The following is a 15,850-nucleotide window of genomic DNA, read 5'->3' as shown; positions in this document are numbered from 1 at the left end:
TCTTCTGCTCCTCCTCTATTTAGCTTTCAAAGATACTTTGCCACTTCACTGCCTGACTTCAAATGGGGTGCAGGATGGACAGAGAAAAGAGGCCAGTAATGGTCGTAGTACAAAGCTGCACAGGAACCTCTTCCCTCATCCCTTTTGCCAGCTTTCCCACAAGCTCACTCTCCTATAACCCTCCAAATGCCATTCTACCCCTCTCCCCACAAATCAAATACAATCTCTCCTTTGCCTCAACTTAGAAGTATCTAACAGTTGGAAAGGTTATTAAGAGCTACAGAAGATACAGCAACACGGTATCACATACAAAAAGAAGAAACTGCCTTCTTGTTCCTGCCTGCTGACAAAATGAATAAAGTGAAGAAGTATCCTGTAAAATATGTAAGTCAGTTGAATTTAGTTTTGTTTCAGAGTATGGCATACTTCTAAATTTTTAATTAACAATTTTTTAAAACCTTACAAGACTCACAAAATCAGCCCTGGGATTAAAGTGTGAAAATTCTTTCTAGAGAATTCCATAGCAATCACATGAACAGTAAGTATGGAACATTGATCAGAACTTAAAAATAATGCTTTTCAAAGTAAACTTTTACTCTTTTGGGACTCATTAGTCAGACCTGATGTATAATTCTCTTCTGTTAAAATCTTCTTATCAAGATTACAGTCTATTTTTATTCACAGGTAATAAACAGTGAATGACCCATAAACATCCACTTTTAATTACAAAACTTTAAGTTAAACTTCAGATGATGTTTCAAAAGAGCACAAACTAAAAAATATTAAAATCAATGTATTGGTTTCATGTATCCAAATCTGAAGCCTTCAAATTTGAAGATTACAGATTTTTAAATATTAAATACCTATGTAAATATAACAAACATAAGCTAATTTTATAAACTTTATTTATAAAACCTAATGCAAATATCTTTAATGCCAATTTGATTATATTCATGATTTATGGTTCAAAAATAATATTGGCAAGAGTAATATTTTATAAACACACACACAAAAAACTGTTTATCTTTATTTTTAAAAATATGATGCCAATTGAGGGCATATAAACTTCAAATGATTCTGGTAACAGGCATTCCTAGACCTTTTCTCTCCACACCAACCCAAATGAGAGCAAAATTTCTGCCTTATCATTATTAATGAAGTAATCCTATTATTCGTAGTACCCAAAACTACTAACAAAGAATATATATATATCATTATAAAACACCACCTATAATGAGGGTCTGTTTTATTTCTGCACCATTCCAGTGATCAATCAAAACACTGATCAACATGAAATATTAAAACTTTTTTCATTTCTTTTGCTCCCTAAAAATATTTTTATTCCGTTCACAACTACAATGAAGTCCAAGTTTTAGAGTTCTCAAACCCTATGCTATTGGGCCATATTTTATATGAAACTGTTTTGTGATAAGAACCCTTGTGGTACCTCAAACTCTTGCAACTCAAAGTGTGGCCTGAACACCTGAAACTAACACAACATTGTAAATAGACTATACTCCAATAAAAAGTAAAAATAATAATAATAATAAAGAAACCAATAGGATATTTTGTATAGAAATTTGGTGACTCATATTTACTGTCCTTAAAGTAAAGTATAAAAGTCTTAAAAAAAAAAAAAGTGTGGCCTGAGAACCAGCACCATGGACATCTACTGGAAGCTTGTTACAAATGCAGAATATCAGGCCCTGCCTTAGACCTCCCAATTAATTTGATTCCCAGGTCATTAAATGTCTATTAGGGTTTGAGAAGCAGTGCCTTAGACCACTGCATCCAGACAGTAGTCTATTAAAATATATCAAGTTTCACACTAAATTAGACCATTATAACATATCCTTTAATTATTTATTCGATCCTAATAATAAAAAATTTATAAATAAAACCATTATCCCTTTGGCTAAGGAAGCACCAAATAGAGGACTATAAAAATCTCTTGCCTGAAATTAACATATTACATATACTTAAGGTATTAAATTGGTTAAAATTCTGAAGATTAGAGTTAAGTGAAATTTCAACACTCTTCCTTCTAATGATTTTTTTCTTCTGTTCTAACCTTTTTCTTCATTATCTTTTCTATTTTTGAATAAGCATTTATAAAGACACATATTTTCTGTAGTTATCTGATAAACTGAGTGTAAAATTCAATTACCGAAAAGAGACTAACAATGTTCCAATTATCTCAACCAAGTCTCAACATTGTTTTGCCATGCTGTGTAAAGTATTATAGACTAAAAGCAGTTGTCTTCCTCATTTTAGCTGCATAACAGAAGAGTTACTAAAGAAATTTAGTGAAGAGGTTTGGAGTACAAAATTATATTCCAGCCAAAAATTAGGTTGCTAACAAGGAAGAGAAAAAAACTCATTTACAAACAAAGTATCTCAGAAAATACCCCTGCTAGTTAAGTAAATAGTTAACATGGTTTAAACATTAGCCAGCACCCAACTAGAACTGGTAATTCAATCAATCACTCTAGTTTTAGAATTAAGGGAAACTGTTAGTTAACAGATTCATATGGGCAAAACCCAATCTAGCAACTAGAATGACGTTTTTCCTATGTTACCCACAAACTAATGAATATGGCATTTTCCACAATAGAGGGAAGAGAATATAATCAATCACTAGAATTCCTCTCTTCCCCACCTTCGTGAGTTTTCATTCTATTGCAGGACATATCTCAGAAGGACAGTCAACCAAATTTTACCCTGTCCATTCACATTAAGGCCCAAATCCTACCTATAATTCAATGTCTCACCCATTTATTTACTGCTGAACTACCCTCTCCCAAATTTGAATCTACTTGTAGGATCTAATTATAGGATTCTCAAATATAATTATAGGATTCTGAAACGCTCTCTGAAACAGTATCAGCTATGTTTCAGATCATAAATTTCCAGCCCCTGTGATCACATCTGTACCACTGTTTCAGTGACTGAAAGTAAAATGGTCCACCTAATGAAACACTACTCCAGCTATCTATCACCTTTACTTTAGAAATCTCAAAAGATATTTCAAAGACACTGCCTGTAAGCTTTTTTTTCCACTATAATTACTGAAGTAGTATGGTTTATTTTGGGAATTGAAGGACTGGCAATCCTTCATTAACATCAATATTCTAGCTGATATTTATTTAGTTTTATTAAGTGAACAATTTTTAGGAACTGGTCATGATACCATGTAGACAAACCAAAGCGAAAGGCAAAAAGAACAAGAGCAATTGCAAAGTGTTACCAATGATTCTTTTTCTATTTGTCTAGAACATAAACAGAACTGTTTAATAACGGTTTAGGGACTATCCTTGTCATACAATTCTTTTAAGACAAATTTCTTCGCTGAGCAATTACCACTATTATCTATAATGTCAAAAGTATCTATAAGGTTAAAAGAAGGAGAGTGAGACCTGGGGACCTATCTATGTAATTCAACTTAAGGTTCTTAATATCAGTCTCTTTGAACCCTGGGAACTCTATTACATACTACCTTGATCCCCTGTTTAAAGGGATCTCTTCTTTCTTCCCCATTCAGAGAGGGGCGAGGGGGTAGGCAGAGAGACATAGATATAGAGAGAGCTGAATGAATATACACTTAAAAAGACAAGTGGGGAGAAAGAGAAGTCAAGGAATTTCATACTACCCTTGAATCAAAAATACCTAGAGTGTCAAAGAAAGGTATAATGCTCTAGAGATTCCAATGTACTTTAAGTCACTTCATTTATCCCCTGTTGAAAAAATATATCATCCCTACGCCATTCCCTATAGCTCTGCGCTCCTATGAACAGCTACCCAGACTGCACAATTTTCCATGCACCGAAGGAAGTATAGAAAAATAACAAGCCTCCTCTCCTTAATTACAGGCAAACAAACAGACTATAGTTGTCTTCACTACTACAAAACTAAATAACTTACCTGTATAACCAAAGATCTATCATTGTGGAAATATTATCTCTTTTCCTTATATCCTGAAGGAGTTGGAGCTATGATCTAGAATAGAGCTTAAGCATCATGGTTTCAGACTCTCAGCTTCAGCCATGGAGAATACTAGAACTTCCTAAATTCCTTTCTTTAAAAATAAAATAATAAAAAAAAAGAATTAAAGAATCAAATTAACTTATGCTAAAATATTTTAGTAACATCTTTGGTAATTCTTGTTAACTTTGTAGCCTCAGATATATCAAGAAACTGGAAAAGGATTTTTAGAAACCAACAAAAACAAACCAAAAAGAGCTTGAAATATACTAAATCTTTACAACAACTCAGTATTATTTTGAGTCAAAATGTAACTCAGTTCTTTTCTAGAGTCTAAGGCAATATTGTTTTGATGTGACCCAAAGACTGCCCTTGATAAGAAGATTTCTCATACGGAATTTATAATCTCTTACTCTTATTCTAGAGGCCTTCCCAAAGTTTGGCTTTCAGGTATTTAAAACTAGGAACTGAACAACAAAATTAATTTAGATTATGTACAACAAAGAATCAACCAAGTCTTCTGCAATATATATACATTATAACTTTGGTTATATAAAGTGCTACAAGACTTTACAAAGGGAAATTTTTTATAAAGGGAAATTTCTATTATTTTTGGCATATGGATTTTCAACAAAAACAAAAACATAAGGATTTTCTGGCTTTAGTGCCCAGTTGGCCAGATATTTTAATTAATCTAATTATAATCCATTTCTTGGACAGTCTGGCTAATTACAGTTTTACTTTATAATAATGTATTATGATATCCTTTTCAGAGAATCTGGATAAATGGGTTACTATGAGTGCCCATCCAAAAACAAGGAGGAACACCAGGAAAAAGACTAACGATGTTCATGATGGAAACTGTCACTTTATTATAAACATAAAACTAGATATTCTAGAAGTGACACTATTTTTGGTAAAAGATTGCAACTTAAAAACTAATGCAAAAAAATTTTTTAAATAAAAACTGATGCAATTATCAAGCTTTGTAAACTAGATTTACTGCCTAGAAAAAATAAATAGATTACAGTTTAAGTCAGCAAGAGGGCAACAAGGCTAATATCTAATATCTATAGATGCAACCTCTCCCAGATATGTCTTCTAAATTCTTGAAAAGCACAAGGTAGGAAAATTGTCTAAATAAAATTATTTAATACTACATTAAAAAATGTTCTAAATTAACATGAGGAGGGTGCACAGTGAAAAATGGTCCTACAAAAAAGTAACCCTTGACTTGAAACTTCACTCTTCTTATAACATTCGAATTGCCAACGCCTTTGTACTCAGCCCTGAAATCCTTTCACAAACATGGTAAAGCATTACACTGTATGGTGTATGGAGATGGTAGCAAACAACAGAGCCAAAGAGGATCCACAGTTTAGGATGTGTCTCTGAGTATCCGCTGGCACGCCCATTCCAGCGCTCTATCAAGTTCCAATCAGTCACGTTACTATCCTATTTGGGTAGGGTTTGCTGTTGAAACATCATCCATTATGATATTTGCCAGGCAAGGAGATCTGCAACAGTTATTTTCACAGAAGAACTGATACTTACAGCTGAGTCCTACCAGTATTAAGATAAACAGGATCATGCAGATGATTAGGCAGATTAGGCTTCTTAAAAGCCTAATACAGTGAAAAGGAAACTTCAATTACTTCTACTAACTAAAGCCCACTTGGCCTTAATTAAGATTACATTTTTTCTTACCTTTTTAAAAAGTGTTTCGCCTAGTATTTGATTCCCAAGCGTCTGCATTTATCTGTCATCACTGTTAATGTCCATGTTACACTGTGACTTCAGGTATTACTTATTTATATGGTTGTACTAGCACAACTTGATATCTGTGAAGGGAAACCACAATATAGTCACTATGGATGTGTTACTGTTTACAGATTTGTGGATAAAACTGATAATATTTCTTAACACACCACACACTGCATTTTCTAATAAATTTCACAAATAATTCCTTATATTTAGCTACAAAATATGTTACTTTTTAGCAGACTAAGATGATTTGTTAACACTCTTACAAATGCTTCTCACAGTACCCACATAAAATATTTCAAATTTAATTCTAAATTAAAATTCTTACAAGTTTTAGAGCTTCTTAGATTCCTTTTCTGACTACCAATGTAGACATACAGATATATCTGTAATTTCTCAGACATTAATAGAAAAGTACTTTTTTGTGTTTTATAACAATATTAGGGAATAAATCTAGAAGCTTAAGAATGCAGTAAAAAAGATCATGACTTTCCCCTAAATGTGACTTTAAAACATTCTATGTCTTTTAAAGTAACATTTTTGTCTTGGTTAGATTATCCCTCTGTGACTAATCTGACCATATTATTTTGAATATAAATAGAAAATAAATGTGACAAAATAAGTGAAGAAACAAATCAAGATGTAGCTGTACAAACGTTCCTTAAAAAAAGTAAGCTTCTTAAAAACATACACATGGTTGTAGGTTACAAGTCTGAGAAACACATCAATGTGCTTACAATGATAATGAAAAGCATTATATAAAACTTTAAGTCATTTCTACCCATTTATTATTGGAAAAATAAGCTAAAAAAAAGTCATATGTATGTCAAAGAAATCTATCAATGGCATTCTAAAATGATTCAGCATGGTGTACCATCCCAAATTCCAAAATCTACACAGAAAATGCAGATAGCCTTACATCTGTTTTGTGGATAAAATTTGTTACTGGAGTTGTCAACCTGACAGATGTTCTCAGTGAAAAGTTTCACTAAAATACAGTAGAAAACTAACATAATATCAATTATATTTAAATTTTTTTTAATTGGAGGGAAAAAAAATAGACAGCGATTAAGAAATACTATACCTATCCTCAAACACTTCATTCCTATTATTTGTTTTCTTTTTTTTTTCCCCCCGCCACTCCACACATCTTGTGGGATCCTAGTTCCCCGACCAGGGATTGCACGTGGGTCCCCTGCAGTGGAAGCACAGAGTCCTAACCACTGGACTGTCAGTGCATTACCTCATTTGTTTTCAAACGTTAAAAAAGACTTTAGGAAATGCCAAAAAAAGTTAATACAGATCTAGGTATTCCTAAATTTAAAAGTTGATATAAATTCTCTTGTAACAAGCAAGGAGTTAAAATAGTCAAAACTCTTCTTATATTCCCTACATAGCAGTCTTCATTTCATTCACTATACATTTCATATTTAAGATTCTGCACAAATACTATATGCTTTCTGGAGCAGAAAAGCTACTTAGAATTGTGACAAGCTACAATAATTTTTAAATGTGAACTATTTAAATATATAACTTACTTCCAGAAGTTTAAAAAACTTAGCTACTTTGTCTTTTGAAACGCATACAAAATAGAAAACAAACCATTTAAATCCCATTCCTAAGGGCTTATTTATTCTTTGCCACAGAGCTTTGCTTGTTTTCACGTACTAACAAAATTCATTGACTATTCAAGAATTCCAAAAGCAAATCCAGAAACCAATCTTGACTGAAAAGAATTACTTTTCCTACCATTTGCAGTCTAACACTAGTACTACTGTGTTAAACAGATTACGGATCTCAGATTCATGGCACATATGAAATCACTTCAAAAGACTACAGAAAATCTCACTAGAAAATATATCAGTTCTACTAATATAGCAAAGTTATAAACCACACAACATACTATAAAAGTAAAACAGTGACATCCAAGCTAAATGCAATCTAAATTATAAGACACTGAATTTTTTTTTTTTTAGTTTTATAAGACCTTGGGGATAAAAACTCAGAACAAAGGTTATAATATAGATTCATATTTCACACCCAATTCTTCAGTTGTTACAAGAAAAATACTGAACACATGCACTGCAGTACACTATGGCTTTAAGTGATTTTAAAAGAAAACAGAGAGAGGGACATTCAAAGCTGGTTGTAAAAAGCATTAAGATAATGGTCAAAGACAAAAATACTTTTTCTAGACAATTAAGTTTATCACAGTTACTTGCTATAGAGAGCTGAACCGAATTTTCACTTGGTACAAAGTATGACCAAGAAGATCACACTTTCCTGGCTCCCTAAATTGTTTGTAACCACAGATGCAGTGTCTTGGATGCCTCCTACAGATTTCAGAGATAAGCCTATTACATAGTCAACAGAAAGGAATAGAAAGAGCATCAGATTTGGTGGAAGGAGAAGGAAATATGATTCTCTACCCACCATCAATAATAACTGTTTGACCAAGAGAAAACCACTTTGCACTTCTGCATTTCATTTCTTCACCTATAAAACAGGAGACATAATACCTGCCGACTACATCTCAGGGTTACTATGAAGTTCAGTAAGATTATACCTGCAAAGCAGGCAAACTTTAGTGTGCCTAGGAAATTCCTGGAACTAACTGCCCCAGAAATTCAGATTCAGCAGTTCTGGACATGCACACATAAATCTTTATTTTTAATTAACCACTTCAGGTCATTCCAATGTAGGGATCCCCCAAAGATGAGGCTCACCCTTTGAAAAAAAAAATTCCATCACTTTCTTCTGAAACTTTAGTGTTTGTAAGCATTACCCTAGGGGCTTATTTAAAATACAAATTTTTAAACCTCATCCTTAGAAATTCAGATTCAATAAAGGTGGGGCAGGACACAGAATCCTCATTTTTATCAAACACACTACAGGTGACTGAGATGTAAATGGCTCATGACCCATCCTTTTACAAACCCTGAACTAGATTCTTCCCCATACACGTTTCTCAAATCGTTCCCCACCTCTCTTGTGTCATCCATGACTAACATTAGGCCTTCATCACTTCTCACTTGAACTAACCCACATGACTTATAATTGGTCCCTCTACTTTAAGTCTTGTCCCTTACAAATGCATGGTCTACAGCGGGGTCTAAAGCGCACATTTCTGTCACTCTCTTATCTAAAACTTCCAAGGGACTTCTGCTTCTGGCCAAGACAGGGTAACAGAGATGAGATTTACGTTCCTATCCAAAACAACTAAAAATCTGGGCAAAATATATGAAAATGTTTTTCAGACACTGGAAACCAGACAATATAGGAGAGTGATCGATGAAAGAGAAGAAACAAATAAAGCAAAGCCCCAGCTTCCTGCTTGGAGAGTTTCCAAGCTTCAGAGTGAGGAGGGTGATCCCAGGCAAAGCAGTCTCCCTGATTTAAGAAAATGAAGCACAGAGTCTGGGGAGACCCAAGTAGCTAAGGTTCCCAGAACACTTGTACCAGAGAGGAGGCAGCTTCAGAGAGAGCAAGTAAGACCTCAGGAGATCTGCAGAGATCCTCCTCAAGTCTTGAGCTGAGCACTGATCAGTATATGCAGTGTATCCAAGGCCTGGAAAACCACTCTTACCCATAGCCAGGGGTATGCTAGAAAATGTGTAACAACCAAGGGCAGCTGGTGGTTTATAGTTCCTGGTTTGCAGGGTTACCAATGACTCTGGTGTGAATACTCCTACCCATGGCCAATTTCAAGCTATCAAGGAATAACACTGAGTGCAAAGATGGGAAGAGATACATGATAACACATTAAACATTACAGAATATTTCTAAAATAGTGATATAATAAATTACCACCAAAGCATCAAAATAGTAATAAGTAATAATATAATTTGCAAGTAATGAGTTTTGAGTATTTATCACCTTTATTCTTAATATAACTGATTTAACTATAAGTGTATATAATTTAATTCTATTAAGAATTAAGCCAGCTCACAAACTTCCCTATATTTTGAAAACTGGCCCTCACAAGCTCTAGTATACCACTGCCCATGGCTCACACAGGGCCAGGAATAGTTTGTATACCTATCAGCTAGAGTAGAAAAACTCATAATTCATAAGACATCAAGTACAGTGCTCAGGAGGGCATTGCTTCAGTAGTGGGACAAAATGAGCTCTAGACTAAAGACTGCTCTAGTCCCACCTAACAAAGATTAAAAGCAAGCCCCAAAAGAATAAATCCATTTGCAAGGAACTTAACTGTATCCCAGAACAAAACTCAAAAATATTTATAGGAATACAAAAACGTCTAGCACCAAACAATGTAAAACTGACAATGCCTAGCATCTAATAAAAAATTACCAGACATGCTAAGAAACAGGAAGATACTACATATAATGAGAAAATCAATCAATTAAAAAGGACACATACATGAAAGATTAACTAGGCAGGAACATTAAATCAGTTATTATAGCTGTTGTTAATACATTCAGAAAGATAAATGGAAAGGTTAAGCATGTTAGGTACAGATATGAAAGATATTTTTAAGAATTGATTCTTCTAGTAATGAAAAATGCTGGTTGGGATAAACAGCAGATTAGATACTGCAAAGAAAATGTCAATGAACATGAAAGCATAGCAACAGAAACTACAAAATAAAGCACAGAGACAAACAAAACTGAATAAAAAAAGCATAAATGAGCTGTGAGACAACGTCACGCGGCCTAGTAGATGGGTAACTGGAGTGCACAAAAGCAGAAAAAAATGTCTGAAAAAGTAATGGCCCCAAATTTTTCAAATTTGACGGAAATTATAAACACACAGATCACAGAGACTAAACCCCAAGCACAAGAAACATGAAGAAAAGCACAGCACATCATAAGCAAATTGCTTTAAATAAGTTAAAAAAAAAAAAAGAATATCTTAAAAGCAGATGGAGAAAAATGACACATTATATACACGGGAAGAATAAGATTGAAAGCAGACTATTCACTAGAAACAACACAAGACACAAGACAGTGAAGTTTACCTTCATACTGAAAGAAACTATCAACTGATAATTCGATAGTTTTTGAAAGATATGTTCTCTAAGTTGAAATAAAGATGATTTCAAATGGCAAATGTTGGAAGATGCCATCACCAACAGAAATAAACTATAGGAAATGTTAGAGGACTTCCCTGGCGGTCCAGTGGTTAAGACTCTGCGCTTCCACTGCACGGGACGTGGGTTCGATCTCTGGTTAGGGAACTAAGATCCTGCGTGCTGCGTGGCACAGCCCCCACCCACCCCCAAAAAATGTTAAAAGAAGTTCTTCAGGCAGAAGAAAAAAGATACTGGTTGGAACTCTGGATCTAACCAAATGAATGAAAAGCACCAGAAATGGAAAATGAGGGTAAATCTAAAAGAGTTTTCCTCTTAGTTGTTATATCTCTTTAAAAGATAACTGGGACTTCCCAGGTGGCGCAGTGGTTAAGAATCCCCTGCCAATGCCGGGGACACGGGTTCGAGCCCTGGGCCCGGAAGATCCCACATGCCTCGGAGCAACTAAGCCCATGCACCACAACTACTGAAGCCCGCACGCCTAGAGCCTGTGCTCCGCAACAAGAGAAGCCACCGCCAACTAGAGAAAGCCTGCACGCAGCAACAAAGACTCAATGCAGCCAAAAATGAATAAATAAATAAATAAATTTATTTATTTTTTAAAAAAAGATAATTGACTATTTAAAACAAAATAATACCAATATACTGTGAAGTTTATAACATGCACAGAAGTAAAAGGTAATAATAGCACAACAACCAGGAAGGTAATAATAGCACAACAACCAGGTAATAATAGCACAACAACAACCTTACAACAATACAATGTTGTAAGGTTCTTATATTACATGTGAAGCGGTATAATATAATTTCAAGATACTCTGTGATAAGTTAAAGATGTAGACTATGAACCCTAAAAGCAATCACTTGCAAAAAAAAAAAAAAAGATGATAGTTAATAAGCCAACAAAAGAAATAAAATAAAACATAAAAAAAAATACTAAATCCAAAAGAAGGCAGAAAAAGGGAAAAGAGAACAAAGACAATATAGGAAAAAATTTTAAACAATAGCAAGGTAGTAGGTTTAAACTTAACTACAGCTAATGTAAATGGTCTAAAATCAGTTTTAAAATAGTTATTTGGAAAAAGCTGCTTGGAAAGAATATCAATAAATTTTTAAAGATTCAAGTAATACAAATTAACCATGATGGAATTAAATTAGAAATCAATACTAAAAGTATATCTCAAAATCCTGAAATATCTCAAAATAAATAGCATGTTTCTAAATACCCCATGAGTCAAAGAAGAAAGAGAAATGAAGGGAGAAATTAGAAAATAGTGTAACTAAATGAAAATAAAAACACAACATATTAGCATCTGTGGGATGCAACAAAAGCAGCACTTAAAGGAAAATTTATAGCAGAAAACATTAGAAAAGAAATAAGAACTCAACATAACAACATCAACTTCCACCTTAAGAAACTAGGGGAAAAAAGAATAATATAACCCATATAAAAAACAAAGGGAATAATAAAGAACAGAAATCAATGAAAACTGAAAACAGAAAAACAAACATCAATAAAACTGATAAATCTCTTGCCAGACTGATCAGGAAAAAAATATATAAATTATTAATATTAAGAAACAAGGAGGGACTTCCCTGGTGGTCCAGTGGTTAAGAATTCGCCTTCCAACGCAGGGGACGTGGGTTCGACCCTTGGTCGGGGAACTAAGATCTCACGTGCCGCGGGGCAACTGAGCTCACGAACCTCAACTAGAGAGCCTGTGTGCCGCAACTACAGAGCCCGTGCGTTCTGGAGCCTGTGTGCCACAACTAGAGAGAAGCCCACATGCCACAACAAAAAATCCCACATGCTGCAACTAAGACCCGACACAACCAAATAAATAGATAAATTAAAAAAAAAAAAGAAGTGGTATAACTGTAGATGCCGTATTTAAAAGATAATTATTCCAACAAGGGAACCAAGATAAATCAACGGGGGAAAAAATAATCTTCCCCAAAAATGGTGCTAACAAAAATGGAATATCCACATGCAAGAGAAAGTTGGACACCTATTTTTGCATTACATTCAAAAATTAACTAAAAACGAATCAAAGACCAATGTGTAGGAGCTAAAATTATAATATTCCTTGAAGAAAAATAAATATAAATCCTTGTTACCCTGGATTAGACAATGGTTTCTTACATATAACACTTAAAGCACAAGCAACCAAGGACAAATACTACACGATTCCACTTATATGAGGTAACTAAAGTAGTCAAATTCATAGAGATAGAAAATACACTGGTGGTTTCCAGAGACTAGGGAAAGAGGGTAATGGGAAGTTATTGTTTAATGGATAGAGTTACAGTTTTACAAAATCAAATTAGTTCTAGAGGTGGATGATAGTGATGACTGCCCAACAATGTGAATGTACTTAATGCCATTAAAACTGTACACTTTAGGGACTTCCCTGGCGGCGCAGTGGTTAAGAATCTGCCTGCCAATGGAGGGGACACGGGTTTGAGCCCTGGTCCAGGAAAATCCCACATGCCGCGGAGCAACCAAGGCCGAGAGCCACAACTACTGAGCCCGCGTGCCACAACTACTGAGGCCCGTGCACCTGGAGCCCAAGCACCGCAATGAAGAGTAACCCCCACTCACCGCAACTAGGAAAGCCTGCGCACAGCAACGAAGACCCAATGCGGCCAAAAAACAAAAACAAAACTGTATACTTTAAAAATGGTCAATTTTACGGACTCACACACACACACACACACACACACACACACACACACATGAATATTAGCCACAAAAAGAATGAAATACTGCCATTTGCAGCAACATGGATAGACTTAGAGATTAGGCTTAGTGAAATAAGTCAGACAGGAAGACATATACTATATTATATCACTTACATGTGAAATCTAAAAAATAATACAAATGAATATATATGCAAAACAGACTCACAGATACAGAAAACAAACTTGTGGTTACCAAAAGGGAGAGGGAAGGGGGGAGGGACAAATTAGCAGTATGGGATTGATAGATACAAACTACTATAAAATAGATAAGCAACAAGGATATACCATACAGCACAGGGAATTATATACTTTAATCTTGTAATAACCTATAATAGAATATAATCTGCAAAAATACTGAATTACTATGCTTTACACCTGAAACTAACACAATAGTGTAAATCAACTATACTTCAATTTTTAAAATGGTCAATTTTATGTTATGGATATTCTACCACAATTTAAAAATTAAAACTAAAAAGAAAGAAGCAACCAAAGGAAAATACAGATAAACTGGAATCATCAAAATTTAAACCTTTGGTGCTTCTAAGAACTGTATCAAGATAACGAGACAAACCACAGAATGACAGAAAATATCTGTAAATCACTCATCTACAAAGAACCTTTACAACTAAACAAAAAGACAAGCAATCTAAAAAATGAGCAATGGACTTGAATACATATTTCTGCAAAAAAGATGTACAAAAAGCCAATAAGCACATGAAAAGATGCTGAATATCATTGGTCATCAGGGAAATATAAGTCAAAACCAAAATGAAATATCACTTCATACCCACTATGATTAATATGACAAAAAAATGGATAACAATACTGACAGGATATGGAGAAATTGGTACCCTCATAACTTGCTGGTGTAAATACAAAATGTTGCAGCTGCTTTGGAAAAGTCTGGCAGGTCCTTAATAAGTTAAAGATAGAATTACCATATGACCCAGAAATTTCACTCCTAGATATATACCCAGCAAAAAGAAAACACTTTCACACAAAAACTTGTCCATGAATGTTCATAGCAACATTATTCATAATAGGCAAAAAGTGAAAACAACCCAAATGTCCATAAACTGCTGAATGGATATATAAAATGTGGTACACAATGGAATATTCATTCAGCCATAAAAAGGGGTGAGGTGTTGATACCTGCTACAACATGGATGAACCTTAAAAACATAAGTGAAAGAAGCCAGTCACAAAAGGTCACATATTGTATAATTCTATTTATATGAAATATCCAGAACAGGCAAATTCATAGCCAAAAGCTACAAAAAGGAGATTAGTGGTTGCAGAGACTGGAGGAAGGGAGGAGATGGTGGAAAGATGGGTATGGGGTTTCTTTTTAGAGCGATGAAAGTATTCTAAAGGTGATGGTTATGGAACTTTGTGAATATATTAAAAATTACTGAATTATACATTTTAAAGGGGTGATTTTATTATATCTAAATTTTATATTATCTCTCTCTCTCTCTCTCTCTCTCTTTTTGGCTGTACCTCGCAGCATGCAGGATCTTAGTTCCTTGACCAGGGACCAAACCCATGCCCCCTGCAGTAGAAGCACAGTCTTAGCCACTGGACCGCCAGGGAAGTCCCCTATGTTATCTCATTTTTTATGTTATTTTTAACTTACCTATTAAAAGTATGGTATACATACAGAGAAGTACGCAAATTTTAAACGTGCAGCTTGATGAATTATCACAAAGTGTAGAGGTATATAAGAGTTCCAAGGATAATTTTGATAAACAACCAAGGATTAAAACTACTACCTCTGCCTCAAGTGTCTTTACCTTCTTTCCTTTGCTAGCTAACATTTATCTTGCCCTTCAAGTCACAGATCAGATGCAACCAACTCCTATAAGAAGCTATGTGGGGCTTCCCTGGTGGCGCAGAGGTTAAGAATCCACCTGCCAATGCAGGGGACACGGGTTCCAGCCCTGGTCCGGGAAGATCCCACTATGCCATGGAGCAACTAAGCCCGAGCGCCACAACTACTGAAGCCTGCACGCCTAGAGCCTGTGCTCCACAACGAGAAGCCACCACAATGAGAAGCCCGCGCACCGCAAGGAAGAGTAGCCCCCGCTCGCCGCAACTACAGAAAGCCCGCACACAGCAACGAAGACCCAACGCACCCCAAAAAATTAATTAATTAAAAAAAAAAGACTTTAGCCATAAAGAAGCTATATGTTCTCAGGGAATCCTGTGCATAGCTCTTATCATACCACTGAGCACATGTGGTATTTTCCGAACTCTGTTTTAAAGCAAAAACTCTTAAATTATATGCTAAAGAAACAGAAGAAAGTA

The 15,850-nt window shown here is 34.8% G+C and overlaps 1 protein-coding gene across 12 annotated transcripts in view; it reads right to left on the bottom strand.

Annotated features, from left to right (window-relative positions):
- Positions 1-15,850, bottom strand: part of ZZZ3 (zinc finger ZZ-type containing 3) — a 138,430-nt gene that overhangs the window by 90,194 nt on the left and 32,386 nt on the right. For 10 of the 12 annotated variants that reach the window (XR_002173105.3, XR_002173104.3, XM_073788198.1 and 7 more), the window contains 2 exons: positions 5,689-5,822; positions 3,922-4,075 (listed from right to left, as the gene is read on the bottom strand). The exons of 1 other annotated variant lie outside the window; for it this stretch is intronic. The gene's annotated coding sequence lies outside the window, so the exon portion shown is untranslated. The remainder of the gene's footprint in view (positions 1-3,921; positions 4,076-5,688; positions 5,823-15,850) is intronic. One more of the 12 variants, XM_019919603.3, reaches the window with a different exon arrangement.

Source organism: Tursiops truncatus, chromosome 1 (assembly GCF_011762595.2).
Source record: "Tursiops truncatus isolate mTurTru1 chromosome 1, mTurTru1.mat.Y, whole genome shotgun sequence".
NCBI classification, from domain to species: Eukaryota; Metazoa; Chordata; class Mammalia; order Artiodactyla; family Delphinidae; genus Tursiops; species Tursiops truncatus.
Note: the sequence above shows the minus strand (reverse complement) of the source record. Positions and strands in the feature narration are given on the sequence as shown.